The sequence below is a fragment of the Haemorhous mexicanus genome, chromosome 19 (genome assembly GCF_027477595.1).
Source record: "Haemorhous mexicanus isolate bHaeMex1 chromosome 19, bHaeMex1.pri, whole genome shotgun sequence".
In the NCBI taxonomy this organism is placed as follows: Eukaryota; Metazoa; Chordata; class Aves; order Passeriformes; family Fringillidae; genus Haemorhous; species Haemorhous mexicanus.
The window spans coordinates 13,731,507-13,758,014 of NC_082359.1; the positions used below are offsets into that span (position 1 = coordinate 13,731,507).

At 51.1% G+C, this 26,508-nt stretch overlaps 1 protein-coding gene across 9 annotated transcripts in view; it reads right to left on the bottom strand.

The window, feature by feature from the left end:
• The window catches only part of RIMBP2 (RIMS binding protein 2), a 98,513-nt gene extending 74,560 nt beyond the window's left edge, over positions 1-23,953 (bottom strand). For 8 of the 9 annotated variants that reach the window (XR_009488813.1, XM_059863403.1, XM_059863396.1 and 5 more), the window contains exon 1: positions 23,638-23,952. The gene's annotated coding sequence lies outside the window, so the exon portion shown is untranslated. Of the gene's footprint in view, positions 1-23,637 lie in introns of all 9 variants that reach the window. The other variant, XM_059863402.1, reaches the window with a different exon arrangement.
• Positions 23,954-26,508: the final 2,555 nt, after the last annotated feature.

Sequence of the window (26,508 nt, forward strand, 5' to 3'; positions counted from 1 at the left end):
AACTTCACACTGCAGCCTGTGTGAAATCAAACACAGGAGCTGCAATCAAACAAATGCAACTTCACACTGCAGCCTGTGTGAAATCAAACACAGGAGCTGCAATCAAACAAATGCAACTTCACCCTGCAGCCTGTGTGAAATCAAACACAGGAGCTGCAGTCAATCAAATGCAACTTCAAATTGCAGCTTGAGTCCAACTCAAACACAGCATGTCAATGAAATGCAAGCTCACAGCTGCAGTTTGCAGTCAAGCACAGGGTCTGCAATCCAATGCAAGCTCACAGCTGCAGCCTGTGTTAAATCAAACACAGGATCTCAATCCAATGCAAGCTCACAGCTGCAGCCTGTGTTCCAGCCCAGGATCTGCAATGCAATGCAGGCTCACAGCTGCAGCCTGTGTTAAATCAAACACAGGACCTCAATGCAATGCAAGCTCACAGCTGCAGCCTGTGTTCCAGCCCAGGACCTCAATCCAATGCAGGCTCACAGCTGCAGCCTGTGTTAAATCAAACACAGGACCTCAATCCAATGCAAGCTCACAGCTGCAGCCTGTGTTAAATCAAACACAGGATCTCAATCCAATGCAAGCTCACAGCTGCAGCCTGTGTTCCAGCCCAGGACCTCAATCCAATGCAAGCTCACAGCTGCAGCCTGTGTTAAATCAAACACAGGATCTCAATCCAATGCAGGCTCACAGCTGCAGCCTGTGTTCCAGCCCAGGATCTGCAATGCAATGCAGGCTCACAGCTGCAGCCTGTGTTCCAGCCCAGGACCTCAATCCAATGCAGGCTCACAGCTGCAGCCTGTGTTCCAGCCCAGGACCTCAATCCAATGCAAGCTCACAGCTGCAGCCTGTGTTCCAGCCCAGGACCTCAATCCAAGCTCTGTTTTGCAGAGGTATGACCACTCCTGGGGTTCCAGCCTTCCCCTGGGGCTCTCTGAGGGTAGAAGAGAGAGAGTTCCCTGCAGCTCCACAGGTGCCCAGCTCAGGTGCCTGCAGGGGCTCTGTGAATGCAGGTGAGAGCCTGGCAGAGCCACAGCCTCCTGACTGTCACCCTCACAGGGCTCGCCCTGGGGAAGGTCTGGGGTGGCAGGGGCACAGGAGGGGCTGGCCTCGCCCAGAGAGCCGTGCAGCACACAGGGGCAGCAGAGCTGGCTGCAGAGCTGGCCTGATGGCTCAGGGTAAAGTCAAATATCAGAGCCCAGAGCTGCTTTGGTGGCTCAGGGTAAAGTCAGATATCAGAGCCCAGAGCTGGCCTGATGGCTCAGGGTAAAGTCAGATATCAGAGCCCATGCAGCACACACAGGGGCAGCAGAGCTGGCTGCAGAGCTGGCCTGATGGCTCAGGATGAAGTCAGATATCAGAGCCCAGAGCTGGTTTGATTGCTCAGGGTAAAGTCAGATATCAGAGCCTGTGCAGCAATGGGGCAGCAGAGCTGGCTGCAGAGCTGGCCTGATGGCTCAGGGTAAAGTCAGATATCATCAGAGCCCAGAGCTGGCCTGATGGCTCAGGGTAAAGTCAGACATCATCAGAGCCAATAGAGCACACACAGGCAGCAGAGCTGCTTTGGTGGCTCAGGGTAAAGTCAGACATCACCCCCAGCCTGGCACAGCTGAGAACAGGGATGACTTTGATGATATTTGTCTTCCAATTTGAGAGCTTCGGGGTGTGTGGAGCAAGCCCCAGTTTTGTCCCATTCCAGCACATTTCAAAGTCACAACCCAAATTAATTAGCGAGATCGCGGCACCTCGTCCTTAATCTCATTAGCAAAGACTAATGGCTACAGAATCAATTATTTCCTACAGATTACTGCCTCAGCCCCACCAGCCCGTGCATCACACAGACCCACTCTGAATTTTCAGTTCTGTTATCATTTGCTCCACTAGTTTAATTACAACCCTTAATGAAGGCCCTTCGTTAACCAGCTGTGCAGCTGTGTCCATTCATGCATGGCCGTTAATATAAAACAAGAAACAAAGAGCAAATAGCAAACCATGGGTCCAACAGCAGAGCTCTGCCAGGACCTGGCTGGCCCCAACCTCTGCTCCAGGGACTGCAACCACTCCTTCCTTTGGAATACCCACAGTGGGCTCACTACAAACACAAAGAAACCCACATTTTTGGCTAAGGTTTGAAAACCATGGTTCAGTTTTCACCCTGCAGCTCCTGAAAGCCCAGAGGATTTGTGATTACATTGACACACTGCATTGTTTACTCTTCTGTCAGCTCAGCTTCTGGGGGTCTGCAGGTGCTGTACTTTCCAGAATAGATAATTTCATTTCCAAAGCAATAATTGAGATTTTTCCAGCTTCACTCTCCACTATTATCATAAACAGTTTGCTTTTCCTTCCTAAGCAGTGTGGGAGCAACAAGTTTCTCCGTTGCTCTAGACACATTTCTACTTTTGCTTTTTTTGCTGATTTTTTTTCCCACGACGGTAAAAAAATTTCTTATCATTTCCTGATAAAGAACCCAAGTGGTTTTTTTTCTTCAGTTCTATCTTTCATATTCTCATGCATAACTGATAAAACTATCCAGTGACTTTTCTTTAATATCTATAGAACAAATGTACCAAAAGGAAATTAGCAACCAAAATGAGAAAAGCCAACACCCTCTCTGTATGCAAATTTCTTCTCTTGAATACAAAAAGTGAGACCATGGGAATCCTATTTCACTGAGCAAATTAACAAGAGGTCAGAAAGCTTGATCTTTGTCACTGGTGTTCTCTGTCTGAAAGCTGAGCTGCCATTTAAATATTCATCAGGGAGAGCTGTAATTGCAGGTTGAGAGCTCTGTGTGCACAGAGAGGAAACTGAAAATATTCATGGCATGGGAAATATTCCACCAAAGGAAAATTCGGGTGAAGGAAAGGAGCCCTCACCTGGAATTTCAGTAATTTATGAATCCAGGCACGTGAGGAAGTGTCCTGAAGCCTCTCACTTTTGGGTCTGTGGTGGGACACTGACACAGGAGAGAAATTCAGCCTTCAGCAGCCACTGAAACTGAGGGAAACGTGCTTCCCAATGATGGCAGCAGCACAGGCAGCACACAGAAGCAGGTTCCGTTTCAGGAATATTCTTTTATGAAAGAAAGGAGGAGAAGCAGCTGCAGAGACATCCAGGTGGAGAGAGCGAGCAGAGATGTTCAGCCCCTGCTGCAGCTGGGAACTGGGCTGGCCACCAGCAGCAGAGCCCCCTCCCAGCAGGCTGAGGGCTCTTGCCCCCCAGTCTTCCTGCCTGACTTCAGTGCCTTCAGCTAAACTCAATTCACACTTCCCCCTGTGGTTTGGGGCCCCGTTTGCTGAGGTTCCAGTTATTCTGTTTGGCAGCACAGGCAGCCCAGAGGTTTCCCAGGCAGCCCAGAGGTTTCCCAGCCAGCTCTTCCTGCACAAAGCCCAGGCAGCAGCAGTGGTCCGTGAGCACTCTGCATCCCCCACCCGAGCTCCCTTCAGGCCCAAATGTGCTTTTCACCCCCGGGCAATGTTCCCCTTCCAGAAGGAAATTCCCTGCAGGCCCAGGACGCCCCAGCCCAGAGCTGCTCAAAATGAGGCTCCCAAAGCACAGCAACCCTCAGAGGTGAGATCTCAGTCTGGGAGGAAAACGCTCAAAGAACTGCATGCCATAGCCTGGGGGCTGAAAGGGAAGCAATTACAGGATAAATAAAATCTGAACTCTGTCAAGAATACACGCATTGAGCTTGAGAGGAATTCTTCTGAGCCATCAGAAGAGAGAGTATTTGGCTTTCCAGAAAGGACAGCTGCCTGCAGGTCCCTGCCCAGTGATCCTGAGGGCTTGAAAGCAACCTGCCAGAGGCAAATGGCAAGTGGGCTCCAAAAGAAAGACTCACAGCTCCTTGTTAAATAAGTTTTGGAAGCTTATAACAAAAGATGCTCATTGGTTAGAGAAGGCAACATCCCAAAATACTCCACTGATGACACCTGGTGGAGTCACACAGGGTTTCTGTCAGCTCTCTGAGCACATTTCAGGCTGCAGGGGTCAAACTGTGGGGCAGTGGTCATGGCAGTGGGCTTCCACTCTGAATTAATCTGATGTTTTTTAAATGATGTTCTGTCATGTGCCTCACGTTCCAGCACCCACCTCTGCCAGCTGTGCCCCCGCCCAGCTGCAAACCCAGGCTGGTCTGAACATCCCTCATCCCTCATCCATCACCCAGCAGCTCAGCTGGGGCTGTGGAGCAGGTAAAGATTGCCCTGGCAGGGTCCTGGCTGCAGCATCCACTCAGAGCACGCCCACTCTGAGCCTTCAGCTGCAGAGTGCATCCCAAAAATTGGGGGTCCACACTCACAGAACTCAGGGTCCACACTCACAGAACTCAGGGTCCCACACTCACAGAACTCAGGGTCCCAGAGTCACAGAACTCAGGGTCCCACACTCACAGAACTCAGGGTCCCACACTCACAGAACTCAGGGTCCCAGAGACACAGAACTCAGGGTCCCACACTCACAGAACTCAGGGTCCCACACTCACAGAACTCAGGGTCCCCACACTCACAGAACTCAGGGTCCACACTCACAGAACTCAGGGTCCCAGAGTCACAGAACTCAGGGTCCCAGAGTCACAGAACTCAGGGTCCCAGAGTCACAGAACTCAGGGTCCCACACTCACAGAACTCAGGGTCCCACACTCACAGAACTCAGGGTCCCAGAGTCACAGAACTCAGGGTCTCACACTCACAGAACTCAGGGTCCCACACTCACAGAACTCAGGGTCCCCACACTCACAGAACTCAGGGTCCCACACTCACAGAACTCAGGGTCCCACACTCACAGAACTCAGGGTCCCAGAGACACAGAACTCAGGGTCCACACTCACAGAACTCAGGGTCCACACTCACAGAACTCAGGGTCCCAGAGACACAGAACTCAGGGTCCCAGAGTCACAGAACTCAGGGTCCCACACTCACAGAACTCAGGGTCCCCACACTCACAGAACTCAGGGTCCCAGACTCACAGAACTCAGGGTCCCAGACTCACAGATTTTTGGGGTCCCAGACTCAAAGAATTCAGGGGTCCCAGAGTCACAAAAATCAGGGTTCCAGACTCACATATTTTGGGGGAGTTTCAGACTCACAGGTTTTTTTGGGGGGGCAGGTTCCAGACTCACAGACCTCAGGGTTCCAGACTCACAGGTGGGTTTTTTTGGGGTTTTTTTTTGGGGGGGATGTTCCAGACTCACAGACCTCAGGGTTCCAGACTCACAGGTGGTTTTTTTTGGGTTTCCAGACTCACAGAGCTCCATGTGCCAGACTTCACCAGCCCTGCCCTGCTGAAGGGAGCCCTCAGGGCTCGTTGGGCAGAGGAGTGAGAGGTGAGATTCAGGTGAATGTCCTGGGTGAGATGGACAGGCACAGACAGACAGACACACAGACAGACTCCTGTGCTCCCTGGGGCTCTGGGCTAGCAGGACCTGCCACCCCCCAAGGGGTCGTTCCTGAAATTGATCCCAGAGCCTGCCACGCAGTGCAGGTGGGCAGGACAGAGCTGGGGGACAGCTGGGGACAGACAGTGACCCTGGCCTGGCCTTCCAGCAGCTGGCAGCTCCAAGGTGCAGATTTCAGCTGAAATAAAAACCCTTCCTGCTGCAGAGCCCCAGCTCCGGGGCTGGACACGGATCCCTGCCCTGGAATGTCACACTGACACATCTCCTGGGACAGTGGGACCTCGCTGCCTTTCATAGTCTTGCTTCCCCCCTAGCCTGGGCTGCCAGCCCTGGTGGCTGCCAGCTCTTTCACAGCACCCAGAATGAATGAGTGAGAGGTGTTTGTCAGCAGACAAAAACATCCTTGTGTCTCTGGTCCAGCATCCTTCCAATATCAGCCAGACTGAACCACGCCCACCCCGACAGCAGAGAGGAAACGCTGCTGAAAATGCAAAGTTCAGCTTGTGGCTAATTCTACACAGCCAGCTTTGGGTGAATGGTGGTCTTGATTGTGAATGGGAAGATTGTTGATTTGATTTTTTAATAAATAAATTCAAAAATTAGGGCTCACTCGTCACTTGCAGCTCAAAGTAAGGAGGAACAATAGGCAGTACTGGAGGCTGTCCAGGCATGCCATCCCAGCCCTGGAACAGAAACACCCAGAGCCTGCATCCCCAGAATGATTAAATGAATGCAGGCAGTCGACAAGAACACAACCCTGACAAGCAACAGAGTGCTCCCACCAACCAACGGAAAACACTGCAGAAAAAGAGGGATTTACTTGGATTTGAGACGGGAACTATGTGGCAAAGTGAAGTGCTTCCTTCAAAAATCAGCTGGGGACTTGAGGACTGGGCTTTTCTTTTCTCCTTTCTTTTTTTTTTTTTTTTACTTTTTAAATTGGACAATAACATCTTCAGCAACTATATTAACCAGATATATATATATTAATAGTATATAGTTAATATAGTTGCTGAAGATGTTACTGTCCAATAGATATATAATATATATGATATATAAATTGTATATATATGTATATATTAAGTATATAATATATAAATTGTATAATTATATATAATATATAAATTGTATAATTGTATATATAATACATATACGTGTGTATATATAATATATACATTGTATAATTATATTTATTATATAAATTGTAAAATTGTATATATAATACATATATATGTGTATATATAATATATAAATTGTAGAATTATATATAATATATAAATCGTATAATTGTATATATAATACATAAATATGTGTATATATAATATATAAATTGTATAATTATATATAATATATAAATGGTATAATTGTATATATAATACATATATATGTGTATATATAATATATAAATTGTATAATTATATATAACATATAAATCGTATAATTGTATATATAATACATATATATGTGTATATATAATATATAAATTGCATAATTATATATAATATATAAATCGTATAATTGTATATATAATACATAAATATGTGTATATATAATATATAAATTGCATAATTATATATAATATATAAATCGTATAATTGTATATATAATACATATATATGTGTATATATAATATATAAATTGTATAATTATATATAATATATAAATAGTATAATTGTATATATAATACATATATATGTGTATATATAATATATAAATTGTATAATTATATATAATATATAAATAGTATAATTGTATATATAATACATAAATATGTGTATATATAATATATAAATTGTATAATTATATATAATATATAAATGGTATAATTGTATATATTACACATATATATGCGTATATATAATATATAAATTGTATAATTATATATGATATAATTATATTATATATAATAAATAAATTGGTTTATATATATATATATATATATACATATATACATATATATATATACACACACACACACACACACACATATATATAAAAAAATTGTATAATTGTATTAACTACAAATGATGAAACTACTTTTCCAGAGTTTTCCACACTGTTTTCCAGTAAGGTCCCCATGGCTCTGTGCTCCCTCTTTTTGAAGCAGATGCTCTGGAGCCTCCTTGGCACACAAACCTCCCTCCCTCCCTGCATGGAGCTCCACACCCCCAGCTCTGGTGGGCGCTGCCCTGACCACTCCTGCCTGCCACAGCCCCGGGTCTCTGCTCCCCCCGGCCTGAGCTGCCCTCCCTGGTGCAGTCAGATCTCTCTGCCCTGCCCTTTCAGCCTGAGAACCTCTCCATCTCTCTGATTTTCACAGTGCCTCAGGCTGCAGCTGACACCCACCCTGCACAGCACTGCGGTCTGCAGGGCTCCCCTGTTTTTGGCCACTGTGCCAAACTGCTCTGAATGTCATCAGTTAAACACTGCCTGCAGAAATCTATCCCAAATTCAAAGCGAGAGTCTGCTGCCAGAGTTGTTCTGGTAAATTCAAAGCAACTTTGGGACCCTCTGGGCAGGGAGCTCTGATGCAAACGACTCGTGTTGCTGTGTCCCTCTAAAGCCACCTCGAGCTGAAAGCCTCAGAGAGCAGAGGGTGCCAATAAATCCTGTGGCCAGAGCAAGAAATGGGATTCTTGGGAAAAACACAAATCTGGCTATTAGAGGGAATCATTGCTTTATTTGTTACTCTTTAACCCTGGTATAAAACTTACAAGGATAAGCCAAGATAGAGAGGCAAGAGACACATCCATACTGCTGAGATCTCTTCCATCAGGTATCAAATATTTTACCGAATTTACAAACTAGAAAAAAAGGTTATTGAGCATAAGACTGGCTGATTTCTCCCTTTTATTCATGCTGCAGACATTGGCACCCTCTGTGTCCTGGGAAAGGGAGGTGAGAGAGCCCTCCTGTGCCTGGTGTGCTCAGAATTCTGCACAGACTGAAGGAAGCTTTGCACTGACTCAGCCCAAACCTGGAAAAACCTCCTGGCCAAGGAAGGAAATCTTAATGAACACCAGGTACCCACTATTGCTGCATCTTCCAGAATATTCTTTTCAATAGTAACTCTCACAACAGCTCACGTATTAACACAGACTTCACCTCCAGGTGCCACAAAAGCACATAGGGTGTGACAAAGCTGCCCCAGCTGCAGCAAAGATTTACACCTCAGTTTTTAGCCACATGTCTGAGAAGCCAAGTGTCACTGCAGGAGCTCCGTGTAATACTCACAATAAACACATAAACACAACACCTGTCCTTCCCACGGGGCTGCTGACTGTTGTGTACGTGAATTAGGGATTGGCCAGACCAGTTTTTCTTTCACTTCACACATGTAACTAATCTATTCCTTACTGGAATTATCCCACAGTGATACTACCACGAGTCTAAGGAGAATCAGGCCTTTAAGCCCTAAGTATTATCAACAGAAAATGTAAATCCTTTAAAAAGGATTTGAGGTGGCTCTTTATGAGAAAATGACAGCCAGGAAAATGTCTGACTGCCTCTGACATAAACAACAGGACGAGAGCTGGAGATTCATCTCTGTGAAGAAATCTGAAACCCAAATGAAGCCAGAACTCCTCTGATAGCAGCTGCTATCTCTCAATAGCCAAACCATCCTGCACTGAAATCCTCCTTTTGGCAGCACAAAAGCATCATTTTGGAAAAAACAGAGCCTCCCCTGACGAGGGGCTCAAGCATCTTGAGCCTGTCTTGCAGAGCCCAGGGTCTGTCTGAGAGCAGCCCTGGGACAGTTCTGGGCAAAGAACAGAACAATTCTGTGCAGAGAGCAGAGAGCAGAGCTGCTCCTCTGGCTCCAGCAGCCACACCAGGCTCTGCTGATCCTGCTAAACGATGCCAGCCCCAGGTCTGAAGGGATCTGCCAGAACAGAACTGGAACTGCAGGGAGGGAACGTTTTCCTGGCAGGGCCAGGCTGAGCCCTGCTGGCCCCGTGCCTGCCCAGGCAGCACCTGAGCCCTGCAGGCTGCCCTGCCCTCCACTCTGTGCCAGGTGAGCAGGCTGGCAGCCTGGCAGGCACTAATGGGCCCATCAGAGCTCGGCTCAGCCTGTGGAGAGGGGCCAGGCAGGGATGTGCCCACACTGAGCTCGGCTCTTCAGGCCCAAGGCACCCCTCGGTGCAGCAATGTGGGAGCTCAGCACATCACTCCTGATGTCCAGAGCTACCCAGAGAACCCTTGGGGGGCTCGGGAATCCTGGAATGTTGCCAAAAGCACTTGGTGGCTTGATTTTGATCCATCTAGAGATGTGCCACCGATGTATGAGGAGATGGAACCTGTGAGAATCACTCGGGTGTGAATGGTGAAAGGAAGATATCATTATAGGGTGAATCACAAATTTTGGGGTTTTGGTACAGGGGGGTTGCAGAGACAAGATGGAGGAATCAGGGTGTGCCACCAGGCTCTTCCTTCTTCTTCCTGTCTTCCATCTTCTGGGGTGGTGTTGGCATTTGGGGATTGGTCTGGGATGAGGGTGTAGTTAGTGACGAAGATGACAGGTATTGGGGACAAAAGGTAAATATGATATATGTAGTTTTTGTTATAAAAGATGCGGCCGCCTTGGGGGTGGGCAGAGTGCCTTTGGCTCTGTGCTGGTCAGATCCTTCAGGCAGAGAAAGGACTTTATAGATAAGAGATAATAAACAATTCTGAAGGCTGAAAAAACCTAGTGTCCAGACTCATCCTTTGAAGCCCAGCGTGCAAGAACCATGCTAAGAGTGTGTGGGGGCAGAGACAGACAGCCAGCCCCATACAGCAACACAGCTTCCTTCAGGCAGTGAGAGCCTGGGGGCATCCAGATGGAAACTGAGAGTGGGCATCAGCATTTCATCAGCAGCACCCACAGCCTCAGGGACATGCACCCCCGTTACTGAGACTAAAGGTGCTCATCATTAAAAATGCACCCATTTATTATACAAAACCAACAGTGTAAATCTCCATGGGGTTGTTTTGTTTATCATTAGAGGTGTGTAAACTGGAGCTGCCCGGGCCCTCTGACACTCAGTGAAGAAATGGGCACTGCAAGGTGCCATTTATATCCCCTCTAGGACAGGTACCAAAAATAAATACAAATTTATATCCCCTCTAAGACAGGTACTAAAAATAAACACAGCTACTAAAAATAAATACGAATTTATATCCCCTCCAGGACAGGTACTAAGAACAGAAAGCTTTCTTTCTCCATCTGACTCTTGTAAGTTATTACTGCCTGAGCATTGGTCATGGTCCCTGTGGTGCTGCTAAAGCTGCCCCTTCCTGGCCAGCCTCACAGCAAATTTACCTCGGCTTCCCACTTGCTTTTCTCATTTAAAGAAGAGTCATTTAAAGCTCACCTGGGCCCACACACCTGTGCTCACACCTTCGCTGTGCCTGGAATTGCTGCTGCCTGCTGCAGGGAGCTCTCTGAATGAAGGCAGGGTGAACACCTGCATCAGCTCAGGTCCAGAACCAAGCCCAGAAGTGAGAATCGATTTGCTCTGGCTTTCCTGTGAAGTGTATGGAGATTAGCTAAAGGATTTTCTCCGGCCTCCATCTGCACCCTGTATCAGCAGAAGGGGGGAACTGCTGACATGCAAGTCACATCCATCTTCCTCTTTGATCCACCTAATCAAAGTGAGGTGCCTTGCCATGTCCTGCTTGCCATCTCCGAAGGAATCTGGTTACTTTGAGGAGTCCTTGAAGCTTGCAGTAATTTCCCTTCTGGCTGAATTCTGTTTCTCGTGGATATCTCCTTTGTCACTGCCAGGATCAGCTGTTAACACACTCCTGTATACAAACATTGGGATTGTATACAAATACTGGAATTCATCCTTCCAAGTGGAACTAACCCCCAAAACCCCACAGCCCCAGCCCTCCAGGTCTGTGCCTGGCACGTTCTGCTGGCAGGCTCAGGTGAGCACTCTGAGGGAGCCCCAGACAGCAAAGGCTGATGTGGCTGTGCTGTGCCTGGCTTTGCACAGGGATCAGGCTCCCTGCCAGCCTGATTCCTCCATGCTTTAACTATCTGCAGCTGAGTGATTACATTAATAAACTTCCAGAGCAGACAGCATGCTAAACTCCAGCCTCTGCTCGTGCAGGAAGAGAATGGATGTCTTTAAAGACACTTTCTCTTCCAAACCCCAGGAAAGAAAAAGGCAAACCCTGGCCTGATTTTCCCCAAAAGAACCCTTCCTTAGAAACCTCCAGCAGCCTCCTGGTTCTCAGCAGGGCTTTTAGGACCAGGAGAGTTCCCTCTCAGCTGAACAAAGCATTTTTTCTTTATTTTTAGGTGGTTGCTAAAGGCCAGCCAGAGATGCTGTGCAGCAGCTGCACTAAAGCTGAGCAGCCTCTGGCATTCCCGAGCACTTCCCTCATCTTGGCAACCTCTGGGTGCTGGAACCTGAGCACTCAGCACTACTTCTGTGCTTGAGTCAGCACCAGTGATGAAGCCAGACCTGCCTTGTCATTCTGTCACCATCAGACAACAAAGAATAAGCTCTTTTAGTGTTTCACAACGTAAGCTCCCCAGTTCCTGGTGTGTTCACACAGCCCTTTCTTCTCCTGGTTCCAGTTCCAGCTCATCCTTCCTGAACACAAATCCTACACTGACACAAAAAGCCAAAGCTTTAAGGTGTGCTTTGAGAATTCCACTCTCTTTGTAAATGGTTTTAATTGTTGGTGATGGAAATAATGGGAGTTGTTTCTCACCCCTCTCGGAGTGGGGTGTTGTGATATTTCCCCTGAAGTACTGACTTGCTGGTTTTATTATTTCTGTGATAGTGGGCCATTATCAACCCAGCAACGATGGGCAGTGATAGTGAACATTCCTGTGGGCCTTCCCCCTAAAGCAGGTTTGATGGAAGTGTAAAAGTCCAAATGCATTTTCCCATGCACACTTGTACTGGGACTCGAGCACTTGAGGAGATTCACCACAGATCTGAGCAAGATACACTGCACCAACCCATCGTGAAACAGACCCAGTCCAGCCCTGAAGTGATCCCAAAAATTGGAAATTCTGGTAACAGCAGTGCCATGGGCCTTTAAAAGCACTGCAGCTCACAGGCATGCATTGCTCTGCCTAGTTAATGCCAGCAATTCTACTTTTAATGAATGTTGCAGGGAACAAAAACTAAATAGTGCTACGAGCCTCAAATCTGCATTTTCCTGACAGCCACGAGTGCTGAGAAAGTTCTGTTCTCCTGGCAATTGTTACACAGCACAAACAAAATCTCATTTCCACCCGAGGCAGTGTGGTGGCAAGGTCAGTCCCTCTCTGCTGGCCTGGGAGGTCAGGCTGCAAGGGGAGCACTCACAGGCTTGTGAAAAGAGAAACTGTGATGTGCTGCTGAGGACAACGCCAGCACCAAAGGCAAGGGATTAATAAATTAGTAAAACTCACCAGTGATTAGCAAAGAGCACTCCTGAACTCACATTTACCAAATGATTTTAAGAAGCAGGTCCAGACAGACTACAGTGGAATCCCTTCACACATGGAAAATAAGCAATGCCACCTTTCAATTCTTTGGCTGGCACTCCAGCTCCTCACTGGGAGTTCGTTCAACCTCTCCATCTCTTCCTTCCTCTTCCAGTGGCCTGGGAAATCCTGCAGGGTCTGATCTCACTTTAAGGAAGCACTCGGAGCTGAAGGGCCAAACCAGGCTGGTAAAACCCCAGGGGCACACTTAGCCCAGACACCTTTCCTGTGTAAAAGACCTTCTTCCCAACAACAGTTTCCAGTTCACCACAGCCAGCTCCATCCTCCCGGCACGGAGCACAGCCCAGCTGCACCAGGGGAGATTCCCTGTTACTAAGTGACAGCAAATCAGAGTGAGAGAACATCCTTCTCAACAGCCCTGACACGCTGTAAACAGAGGGATGTTAAAAAATCAGCATGCTCTGAGTGAGTGTTCTGGCAGCTTCTGTGTGCCAGACTAAATTCTGGGTGCAGAAGCCCAAGGGGAGACAGGGGGAAGGCAGCACAGCAGAGAGGGCTCAGGCCTGGGCAAGGAGGGAGGAGAGGGATTTGTTCTGTTCTCTAAACCCTTCTGTCTTGTTTTAGACAAGGAAAAGCTGTGTGTGCTTACAGCACTTTTATCATTAGGTTATAAAAATACCAGCAGCTTGAAGCTTCGTACACTTCATTTCCTTGGAGCAGAATCTGCAGAAATCAGACAGGTTTCCCAAAAGGGAAGTGGGGCTGCAAGCTGAGCACAGGGTTTGGGGTTTGTGATCATTAATAATTAATAATGACCAACAGCCAAGGTGGCCAAGCTCTCCCTGGCCTGGAGCAGCACAGGGTTTGGAGTTCATGATAATTAATAATTAATAATGACCAATATCCAAGGTGGCCAAGGTGGCCAAGCTCTCCCTGGCCTGGAGCAGCACAGGGTTTGGGGTTTGTGATCATTAATAATTAATAAGGACCAATATCCCAGGTGGCCAAGCTCTCCCTGGCCTGGAGCAGCTGGGATCCATGTCCAGAGCCCCTGAGCAGGGCTGCTGCACTGGGGCTGCACCAGAAATGTCACCTGGGGAGCCCTGGAAATGCAGGAGGAGGCTGAGGCTCACTGGGGCCCTCAGAGCTGAGCCTCTGCTGTGACACCAGCTGCCCTAAAGGCAGTTTCCTTTCCAACACAGAAACCCCCCCTGCCCTCCCCAAACTCCCCAAAACTGCTTTACAGCTGCCTCTCTGCTGGGATTCCAGGTCACCCAGGAGCCACCAAGGATGGTGACACAGCAGCACGGGCTGAGCTCCATCTTCACAGGGACCAGAGCTACCAGACTCTCAGGCAGGGTCTGGGAAATACATGGATACAGAAGATTGCAGGCTGTTGAACAGAGGCCCTTGCAGAGACACATTTATAGCTCTGTGCACCCAGCAGGTGAACAGGCAGCCCTCAGAGTACACAGACTGGCTGTGGCCACCCTGATTTATGATAGCAGTAATTTTTTTAAAGATTAATAGATTTGCAGGCTCGTTACTATGAGTAACACATGGACAGGTAATTTAAAATGAAACAAAAAAGAAAGTCTGGCATTAGAAGATCAATACTTCCCCCTCCTCCTTTCTTATACAGCATTTAATTAAGAGAAGCAATACAGTGGACAAATGTTGGAGCAGCTCTGCAAACAACACCCGTGGATTTCCACTGACCCTGCTGAATGACCCTGGGCAAGTAAAGCCCAGGCAGACTGAAAATTCCTCACCTGCAAACCAGACAGGATGACAGCAACCATCATTCCCCAGCACTCTGTAGGGAGTTTTCCTACTGAAAGTGCTATTGCAGGCCAGGGGCTTCTCCAGACAAAGTGCAGGTCCACACAGTGGGATTTCAATGTGAGATTATGACCTGGTGAGCCTGATGTCCTTAAGGAAAAACCCCAGCAGGCACAATTCCATCCAGCCCTTCCTCATTCCTAATCCCAGCTTTCACTCAAGACCACAGCAGCTCATGGCCCCCGAGCCTCGCCAGCAGGTGAGGAGGGAGGCAGCAGATCTCCTGTGGTCTGTCAGAGCACAGCCAGAAACACAGACAGACAGACAGACACAGGCAGGCAGACACAGGCAGGCAGACACAGGCAGACAGACAAACACAGGCAGACAGACAAACACAGGCAGACAGACAAACACAGGCAGACAGACAAACACAGGCAGGCAGACAAGCTCTCAGACAGACAGACAAGCTCACAGGCAGACAGACAAGCTCACAGGCAGACAGACAAGCTCTGAGACAGACAGACAAGCTCACAGGCAGACAGACAAGCTCACAGGCAGACAGACAAACTCACAGACAGACAGACAAGCTCACAGACAGACAGACAAGCTCTGAGACAGACAGACAAGCTCACAGGCAGACAGACAAACTCACAGGCAGACAGACAAGCTCTCAGGCAGGACTCAGCCTGCAGGGCCGTGCCCTGGCCAGTCCCACAGTGGGACTTGATTCCTGCAGGGCCCAGGCTGGTCCCTCCACGGAGGGCTCAGACTGCACTGGAGAGGGGATAAAGGTGGGAAAAGGGGGATAAGGGTCTATAAGGGTCTATAAGGGTGTATTAAAGAAATAAAAGGGTGTATAAAGAGTATATAAAGAGTGTACAAGGGTGCATAAAGATGTGTAAGGGTGTGCAAGGGTGTACAAAGGGGGTACAAAGGTGCATTAAGGGTGTACAGGGGTGTATAAAGATGCAGAAAGATGTAAAAGGGTGTACAAGGGGTGTACAAGGGGTGTATTAAGGGTGTATAAGGGGCCATTAAGGGTGTAGAGGGGTGTATAAAGATGCAGAAAGATGTAGAAGGGTGTACAAGGGGTACAAAGGTGCTTTAAGGGTGTACAGGGGTGTATAAAGATGTAGAGGGGTGTACAAAGGGTGTACAAAGGTGTATTAAGGGTGTTTAAAGGTGCATTAAGGGTGTACAGGGGTGTATAAAGATGCATAAAGATGTAAAAGGGTGTACAAGGGGTGTACAAGGGGTGTATTAAGGATGTACAAGGGGTACAAAGGTGCTTTAAGGGTGTACAGGGGTGTATAAAGATGCAGAAAGATGTGCAAGGGTGTACAAGGGGTGTACAAGGGTGCACAGGGGTGTATAAAGATGTAGAGGGGTGTACAAAGGGTGTACAAAGGTGTATTAAGGATGTAAAAAGGTGCATTAAGGGTGTACAGGGGTGTATAAAGATGCATAAAGATGTGCAAGGGTGTACAAAGGGTGTACAAGGGTGTACAAAGGGTGTATTAAGGACGTTTAAAGGTGCATTAAGGGTGTACAGGGGTGTATAAAGATGTAGAAGGCTGTACAAGGGGTGCACAAGGGGTGTACAAGGGGTGCACAAGGGGTGCACAAGGGGTGTACAAGGGGTGCACAAGGGGTGCACAAGGGGTGCACAAGGGGTGCACAAGGGGTGTACAAGGGGTGCACAAGGGGTGCACAAGGGGTGCACAAGGGGTGCACAAGGGGTGCACAAGGGGTGTACAAGGGGTGTACAAGGGGTGTACAAGGGGTGTACAAGGGTGTGCAAGGGGTGTACAAGGGGTGTACAAGGGTGTGCAAGGGGTGCACAAGGGGTGCACAAGGGGTGTACAAGGGGTGCACAAGGGGTGCACAAGGGGTGCACAAGGGGTGTACAAGGGTGCACAAGGGTGCACAAGGGGTGTACAAGGGGTGTACAAGGGGTGTACAAGGGGTGTACAAGGGGTGTACAAGGGTGCGCAAGGGGTGCACAGGGGTGCGCAAGGGGTGCACAAGGGGTGCACAAGGGGTGCACAAGGGGTGCACAAGGGGTGCACAAGGGGTGTACAAGGGTGCACAAGGGGTGCACAGAGGGAGGTTTAGGCGCCACGCCTGTGGAGCTGCGTGTGCAGTGTGACCAGGAGGTGGCTCTGGCCCGCGGGGAGGAGGAAGGGCTCTCACTCTCTGCGCCGCAGCCGTTTACAAGGGGCTCCTTTAGCAAGCCAGAGCCTAATGAATTAGCAGGCATTAAAAATTGATCGTCCCCACACAGCATTTCTGCAGCTGTATTGATTGACGTTTTCATTCTGCAGAAAGCACCAGGGCCCAGTCAGGATCTGCGGGAGGTGATGGCGTGGGGGTGACACAGAGAGGTGTCCTGTGCCCGGGTCCCTCCAGAGCTCTCAGCAGAGCAGAGGAGCTCCTGGCACGCCGCATTTAACCTGGATTCCATCCTTACCTGGCACGGCAGGGAGTTTAAAGCCAGCCCTGCCCTGCAGGGATCAGACAGAGCTGCCTGCACAGCATCCCTGCCAGGGAGCACAACTGACCTGACAGCCCAGGGCACAGATCTTGTGCCAGAACAAACCCTGCACAAGATTTCTGCAGTCATGCCACATAAAAAACCTGCTCAGGCTCCAGACAGAGCCTTATGTCAGGCCCAGTATGACACAAGCACATTTCCCCAACTACTTAAAGGTTATGTAATGGAGATCTGCAGAGCATTAGCAGTCACATGACAGCCCCACTAAGATTCCAAACTGCCACCTACAAAATTTAATTAGCAAGCAGGAAACAAGGGAGAAGGGAAGGAACACACTCCTGCAGCTGGCAGGGAATATTCCTGAGGCCCTAAACTCCAGCACTGGGGGCAGGTGGGGAGAGCAGCCAGGCAGACTTTGCCAGGAGGGGGAACTGGGAGTGCCACAGAGGGAAATGCAGAGCACAGGGGCCAGGGCCTGCAGGGCTGTGACAGGGACAGCTGAGAGCTGCCTGCCCTGAATGCTGAGACAAGCAGCCCCCTAACCCTGACCCAAATCCTGACCCTAACCCTGATCCCAACCCTAACCGTGGCCCTAACCCTGATCCTAACCCTAACCCTGACCTTAACCCTGGCCCTGATCCTAACCCTGACCCTAACCCTGATCCCAACCCTAACCGTGGCCCTAACCCTGACCCTAACCCTAACCCTGATTCCAACCCTAACCCTGATCCTGACCCTGATCCCAACCCTGACCCCAACCCTAACCCTAACCCTGACCCCAACCCTAACCCTGACCCTAACCCTGATCCCAACCCTAACCCTGACCCTAACCCTGATCCCAACCCTGACCCTGACCCTAACCCTGACCCTGGCCCCGCTCCATCCCCCTGCAGGCAGTGCCAGCCCAGCCCAGGGCCCCTGGGGATGTCCCAGAGCTGTGTCCCCTGCACAGATCTGCAGCAGCCCTGGCTGAGGGACCTCCCAGACCCCCCCCAGGGAGCGGGCAGGGCTCTCACTGCACTCCCCCACCAAAAGCACCGTGGTTGGCCATGCAGGGGAACAAAGAGCACCTCCAGCTCTGGAAGAGGGAGGTACAGAAATATTCAGCAGGAGATGGAAAGGTAAAGTCCCAGAATAAATGGAGGAATTTGGCCTTGATGTAGGACTTTTCTAGGCCAACCCCAGACCAGTTAACCTGCCTCAAGAAAGGCTTATTTTCCTTTGAAGCTGGCAAGAGTTGGGGGTACAATTGTAATATTTTCCATCACACACCCAAAATCCATCACCCTGGATGAGGCTGTCTATAAAAATGATGGATGCTCCTCAGTGAAAGAAGACAAATCAGCCTGGTTTCAGGGAGGAGGAGCATGGAAGGAAAGGGGTGCACTGATGGCTGCCCAGCAGCTCACCATGCTCACACCAGAGCCTGAGGAAGAGGGCTGGCTGCAGGGTGGCCTCCAGAGGAAAACGGGAAAAGGTTTCCAATAGTCCTGAGCTGAGAGCAGGGCATCTGTGCCATGCTGTGGTTTCCTCTGGTTGGCAGGAACAGCCTGCCCTGCTGCTGACCAGCCAGCCTGGGCACAGCAGTGCCTGCTGCTCTACAAACCAAGCCTGTGTGCAGCACAAAACCTTGTGACAATTCTATATTTTTAAAAAGCAAACCCGCCCTGTCCCATTCCCTGTGTCCTGACCCTGCCCTGTAAATGCTTCCACCAAACCACTGCCACCAGCAGGGGAATGAGGCTCTTCACTCCCACCTGGACATCCTCACCAGCAGCACAGAGAGCCCAGCTCACCAAACGTTATCCCAGAAACCCCAGAACAAATCCAGACTCGTTGGCACTCAGCAATCTCCTTCTACAGACCAACAGCACACAATGCAGGCTGTCCAGTGATTGATAAGTGGCACCTAGAAGCCTCTGCTGGGATTCAGCATCCTGATGGAGAAAACTGTATTTGGTCTGAAAATCTCATTTCCTGAGCAGATAAAAGAAATAGAATCTAGTGGGGAGAGTTCACTGCTATTCCCACTTAGAGGAGGGGAACAGAGCCCAGGAGATGCCAAGTGCTTTGCTCAGGCCATTCACAGAGCCCGTGGCAGAGCTGGAGCCCCACTCTGATTTCCTGTCAAGCCCCAGAGCAGGAGCCCCAGAGTGGAGCCACCAGCCTCTGGAGCCCTCATTTCCCCAGCAGGATCCCAGCCACAGGTGGCTTTACAGTCACCATTTACAGGATGGACACAGCTCCAGCAGCTCCTCCAGCAGGGTGGGTGAGTGAGAGAGAACCCGCAGTGCCCACTCAGGCTGCAGCCCCCAGCTGCTGCAGGGCCAGGGCACCCCTGCCCAGAGCCCCTGGCTGGAGCCCTCACCCCACCCCTGAGCACCCCTGCCCTGCCCAGAGCCCCCCAGAGCCTGACAGGAGCCTTCTTCACCATCACTGAGCACCCCTGCCCTGCCCAGAGCCCCTCAGAGCCTGGCTGGAGCCTTCTTCTCCATCCCTGAGCACCCCTGCCCTGCCCAGAGCCCCTCAGAGCCTGGCTGGAGCCTTCTCCACCATCCCTGCCCTTCCTAGAACCCCTCACAGCCTGGCTGGAGCCTTCTTCACCATCACTGCCCTGCCCAGAGCCCCTCAGAGCCTGGCTGGAGCCTTCTTCTCCATCACTGCCCTTCCTAGAACCCCTCACAGTCTGGCTGGAGCCTTCTTCTCCACCCCTGAGCACCCCTGCCCTGCCCAGAGCCCCTCAGAGCCTGGCTGGAGCCTTCTTCTCCATCCATGAGCACCCCTGCCCTGCCCAGAGCCCCTGGCTGGAGCCCTCACCCCACCCCTGAGCACCCCTGCCCTGCCCAGGGCCCCTCAGAGCCTGGCTGGAGCCTTCTTCACCATCACTGCCCTGCCCAGAGCCCCTCAGAGCCTGGCTGGAACCTTCTTCTCCACCCCTGAGCACCCCTGCCCTGCCCAGAGCCCCTCAGAGCCTGACAGGAACCTTCTCCACCATCCCTGCCCTGCCCAGAGCCCCTCAGAGCCTGGCTGGAGCCTTCTTCTCCATCCATGAGCACCCCTGCCCTGCCCAGAGCCCCTGGCTGGAACCTTCTCCACCATCCCTGCCCTGCCCAGAGCCCCTCAGAGCCTGGCTGGAGCCCTCATGCCCACCCCAGAGCCCACACTGGGTCTGTGGCACCCTGCTTGGGAGCAGCTGCCTTTCCCCAGCGCTGTGGCTACACTCCAGCTCTATTTTTACTGGAGATACTGGGATGTATTTTTCAATTCTAACAGCAAGTGCTGCTCTGACAGAGGAAATGCTGCAGTCAGCAGCACTCTGTGACAGCCCTCATCTGTGCTGGACAGGCACCTCACACAGAGCATCAACAGCCAGAGTCATCACCAGGTGCTGGCCACAGAATCTAAACTAAAGAGATATAGATATATATATATATATATATATATTTTTTTTTTTTTTTTTTTTTTAATCTAAAGCTAAAGATTTCAGCTCCTTGGTCCTGTGCAGAGACTTTCCAAACACCAGAGGAGCTGCTATCTACCCAGCCTGACACGCTGTCAGAACGGGATCTACAGGCTGTGAAAGGGGGAAACAAAGGACTCAGACAAAATTCCAGTTTAGTCAGAACCTTCTGCTGAATAATAACCCAAAAATAAGTCCCAGGAAGAAGTCGTGACTAACAGAAATTTCAGCTGCTGTGACATATTTCCTAGCAGTGAGGAGGGCCTGAGCAGTCTCAGTGAAATGACAAACAGCCTCGAGTGTCAAACCACGCTGCACTCCACGCCAATGCTGAAAGGACAGGACGTGCCCAGCCAGCTTCTCCTTGCAGAGCACTGCCAGGGTGAGGTGGGGTGTTCAATTCTGGTCGGTGCTGAACAGGCACACCTGAGCCAGAGACACACCTGAGCCAGAGACAGCCACACCTGAGCCAGAGACAGTCACACCTGAGCCAGAGACACACCTGAACCAGAGACAGTCACACCTGAGCCAGAGTCAGTGACATCTGAACCAAAGACACATCTGTGTCGTTTGGGCAGATGCAGAAATACATCCAGGCTTGTACAGGTATGGATGGGCAGGTATGGATGGACAGATGCAGAAACATCCAGAGCTTGTAGAGGTATGGATGTGCAGAAATACATCCACAGCTTGTAGAGGTATGAATGTACAGGTATGGATGTACAGGTATGGATGTACAGGTATGGATGTACAGATGCTGAAGTACATCCACAGCTTGTACAGGTATGGATGGACAGCTATGGATGGACAGGTATGGATGGTCAGATGCAGAAATACATCCACAGCTGGTACAGGTAAGGATGCACAGATTTGTTTGGGCAGGTGCAGAAGTACATCCACAGCTGGTACAGGTATGGGACTGGTCACATCTCTAGGGAGATGCTTCAGGTTTCTGAGCTTGCAGTTGTCAGCCAACTAAAGCAGCATCTAGCAGCTATTCAGACCGATTTCATGCAGACATCTGTGGCTCTGCCCTGCCCCATATTTTGCTCCACCTCACTCTTCCTACCCCTGAAAGCCACGTGCTGTTTTAGGGCTGTAACTTGGGTTTGATTCTAGAAATTTCAACAGGCTGCCTGTCTCAACAAGGTGCTCCAGGGAGAGACAAATACACCAAGCTGGCTGTAAGAGCAGAGCCCCTCTGTGCTCTGCCTCTAGCATGCAGTCATGCTGGATTTTAGCAGGCTGGAGCCCATTCAGGTACCTAAGAAGGGAAAATCAGGGCTGCTCTCCAGCCTGCAGCCAGCAGGGCCTCTTCACTGGTTTCATTTAGAGCCAGTCTTTCCCCTTTTAAAGAGAAATCAGTCTGCACAGAGCCACTGACCAGGACCATCAGATCAAAAAGGAACAACAAAGAGGCACCTAAAAAACCCCAACCTCCTTTCAGGTGCTAGAAGCAGCACAAATGTGCTTCAAAGGCTGTCTGCAGTGCTGAGTCCTGGCTGACATCTGTAACATTTGATCTGAATTACCTCCTTCACGAGTCAGCTGGGCAGACTTGAAAACCCTCCTCTAATAAAAATGCAACCCCTCCCCATCAAAAACGCCAAAATACAAAGTGACTGCAGCAACTTTCCTATCAGAGCCATATCCTGCTATTTCTTATCATCATGCCTTCATGGGGATGCTGTGTCTTCCCCTCTGCTTGGTCTGTGTTTCAGTATTTCTGAAATACAGCACTGGTCTGGTTTCAGTATTGCCTGCTGTGTTCTTGAGGCCCTCTTCTATCTCACCCAGAAAAAGTCCTTGTTTTTACTGGGACGATAACAATCATGGTATTCTTCCCTGTCACAGAACACTTGGTGCAATTCCTAATGTTACAACCAGTGGCTCCGAATTTAGGCATTTCTTCCAAACATTTACAATCCCTGAAGAAGCAGACCCTGTGTTTCCCAGCTGCAGTGCCAAGGCTCACTGACAAGTCATTCTGCTGAGTTATTTTGTACACAAACCCTGCATCACGACCTGCCCTGGACAAAACAGCCCAGGCAGTGTTGTACCGCTAAAAACCCAGGCAGCAGTAGATCAAAAAAGAAAAAGCAGAGCTGCAGCGTGCCCCGAGGTTCCCCTCGGCCTGCGCTCAGCCCCGGCACAGCTGTAATGTCGACCATGGCATGGCTGTGCCCAGCGATGACACACCCCCGTGCCCAGCGCCGGCAGCAAGAGCAGCTTGGCGGGGAGGTGAACGAAACCCCGCAGCGGCCCCGTGGCGCTGAGCACAGCGCACTGCTGCGTGCCGATCCCGCGCTGCCTGCGGGGATGGGCCGGGATCCCTGCTCTCGCTCCGTTCCACCGGCTCCTCTGCAGGGCAGACCTGCCCAGTCCTGCTGTCTGCGCTGCCCGTGGGTCTGTCCGGATCTCTCTGCAGATCTCGCTGTTCCGGGGGAAAAGGATGAGCTATTCACTTGCAATTGGGCTGATTTAGCCTCCGATGCCAGACAAATGGCACGTATTCACAGGGGCAGTGGCCGTGCGGAGGAGCAGCCGCGATGACTTTGCCGTGACACGACAATCCACATTTGCAGAGCAAACACATTCTGAGGAGATGCGCCGTGCCTGGGGCCGGGGGCAGGGACTGCCACCGCCACCAACCCTGCCCACAGACACCAACGGAACAGAAACACGGCCATCAGACCTGCCAAAATGGCTTTTGTTTCATCGGAAACCCCAAAAGCGACTGGGAAATGACATCAGATTAAACATCAGTCGCAGGGAGGATGGAATAATCTAGCAAGAGTTTAATCCCTTTACCTAGCGCTCGTGCACGATGCACATTTTATTATTCGGAGCAGCACCTAGGAGGGAGGATGCAGTGAAGGGCATCGCCAAATTGCTGCAGAATAATAAACTTTGCCTGCCTGCGATACGAGTTACCGATGCCTGAAGGGGACTGTCCCCCCGCACACCCATCCCCGTCCCTGTCCCCATCTCCATCCCTGTCCCCATCCCCGTCCCCGCGGGCCCCGGAGCACCGCGGCCGTTCCCGGGAGCGATCCCCGCGTACCTGCGCTCAGGCGGGGCCGAGGGCGAGCGGGATCCTGCGGGAGCGGAGCGGGGCCGGGCAGGAGCCCCGGTGTCCGCAGCAGCAGCAGCTCCGGTGTCGGAGCAGTCCGGGGCCGGCAGCAGCAGATCCGGGTGTCGGAGCAGCTCCCGGTGGCGGAGGGAGCGGAGCCAGCAGCAGCCGTAGCTCCGGTGTCGGCAGCAGAAGAAGCTCCGGTGTCGGAGGAGATCCGGTGTCCGCAGCAGCCTCAGCTCCGGTGTCGGAGGAGCTCTGGTGTCGGCAGCAGCCGCAGCTCCGGTGCTGGTAGCAGCCTCAGTCAGCTCCGGTGTCGGTAGCAGCCTCAGTCAGCTCCGGTGTCGGTAGCAGCCCCGAGCCGGCAGCAGCCGCAGCTCCGGTGTCGGTAGCAGCAGCTCCGGTGTCGGTAGCAGCCTCAGCTCCGGTGTCGGAGCAGCCCCGGGCCCGTAGCAGCCTCAGCCCCGGGCCGGCAGCAGCCGCAGCTCCGGTGCTGGTAGCAGCCTCAGCTCCGGTATCGGAGCAGCCCCGGGCCGGCAGCAGCCGCAGCTCCGGCCGCGCTCGGTGCCAGCGCTTCACGGGCGCCCCGCGGGCGGGCAGGCGGGGAGCCGAGCGAGCATCATCGCCGTGCACGGCCGCCCGGGAGCCTATGAGGCTCTCGCAGCCGCCCAAGATGGCTCTCCCGGTGCCCGCGGCGCTCACATGGCCCGGGCCCCGCACGGGCCCCGCACGGGCCGGGCCGGCGCGCCCGGGGAGCGGCTGCGGGCAGAGCCGCGGGGCTGCGCTAGCGCGGGAGCCGCCGCTGCCTCGGCTGTGGCCTGCTGGCACGAACCAATGAACTGTAAACGCCAGCCGCAGGTTTTTTTCCGCCGCCCGGCCTGCCCAATGAAGGCGCAGGAGCGCCGATGCAGAAGGGAATTAAGGCGGATTACCTGGAGCATCCCGAGCGCTCTGCCGCTCCTCTTCCCGGGATAACGGGGGGCAGCGCATTCCCACAGAACTCCTGAGGTGCGGCAACACCTCCCCAGCAGGCAGAGGGAGACGCTGTCTGGGGATACAGGGAAAGATTGTCAATAAATCGAATTTTAGAAACCCAGATCCAGTCGTTTTCTCATTGTTTCTCGCTCCTAGTGTCTCCTGAGCACAGGTGATCTGAGTGGCACAAGCTGATCAGTTTGGGAGCCCATTCACTACAACAGAACTGAATTCCCCAGGCTGGTGAAGGTTAAATCATCAAGAAAACATCGGAATTATATTGAGTGGCATTTCTGTATTTCCCTTTAGTATTTTACAGGGAAGGAAATATTGCACTCTCAAAGCACTATTTTATTGAGTTCTGCTAAAGTATCTAGAGAAATACATCCCTCGGTTCAATACTGCCTTTCCCACAGCTCCCTCTCAGATACCAGCCTTCCTCCCTGGTTTTACCCACAGACATAATGGGGAAGAGCAGGAGAACCTTCGGGAAAGTTTGGCATGAACAAGAGAAGGCAGATTTCCCCTCGAGCCTAATGGTTCTCTCTGAAGTGCACGGGGAGCACCCTGCTCTCCAGGACCTGCAGCACCTGATGCTTCTCTGCAAGGAATGAGCAGCCGCGGAGGAGGGAACTCTCAGGTGATCTCTCTCTCTCAGGCTCTGGGTCACCTGCATCTCCAGCTCGCTGTGAGCCCCTGATGCTCACCCAGCAGCTGAGCAGTCTCTCCCACCTGGCCTCGGATGGATTTCTGGAGCAGCAGCTCCCCCCGACCCTGTCTGAGCCCCCAGAGCTCCCAGACCACCCCCCACTGGCATGGAGCACATTTCTCCTCAGAGCTTTGGGGCTAAATCGGGGCCACAGTGTGACCTGCAGAGCAAGGCTGAAGGTCCTGTCCCTGAGTGTGGGACTGAAGCATCCAGCTCTGAGCTCTCAGCTCCGAGCTCCGAGCCTGGTGACGTGGCACTGCAGGAGGAACAGACCAGGAGAAGGCTCACAGGCAAGCTGTGCTTCCTCCCCTGCAGATCTGCACTGGCACCATCCACAAAGACAAGGCTCTTCGGAGGGAGAGCTCCAAGCTCTGAAAACGAGGTCCCCAAGACCCCTGTGCTGTGCCAATCTCAGCCCCAACTGACTGCCCCTGAGACCACTCATGGCTGCAGCAGGAACAACAAAACTCTGGCATTTTCTGAGGGAAGAGCTGCTCCCAGCCAGGTTCCTGTGCTCATTCCCAGATTAGCTTATGGCTCTGATTGCCAGGCAAGGCACTCTTACTTTTATAACCACTTTGTGCCATAAATGGCTTTTTTTTTCTTTTTTTTTGAGTCTAATTTTGGCCAGTCAGATTCTCCCCTCGGCTGAGCTGCATCTCAAGCTGCAATGTTCCTTCTGGCTGCAGCAGCACCCAGCACACCGTGCTCCAGCCCCAGCTCAGAGCTGCCCTTTGAGATGTCACTGCACCAGAACATTCTGGCACATTCTGCCCAGGCTGCAGGAAGGTGGCTGTTCCTCTGTGTGCGTTTGTACAACAAAACAGAAACTCTGCAGGCCCACCTGACACCCGAGAGTCTGTCAGGCCACTGTGAAAGGGTGTCATGGGCGTGCTGCACTGAGCCAGAGCAGCTCTGCTCCTCCCTTGCCATGGTGGGTTTCACACATGAATATCTGCACAGGGGGTGGGGTAAAGCAGGGATAAAACATGAGAATGATCATCAACGTTCTGAAAGCCTTCTTTTAAAAATATGCAAAATTATAGGAGTAAATTTGAATAAGTCACTCTGGAAGTAAAATAGCAAGTAGTTTTCTAAACTACCAGTACAGACTCACTGCCAGGAAGGTTTTCAAACAAATTCCTTATCTCAAGAACATGTTTAGCAATTTGAGTCAT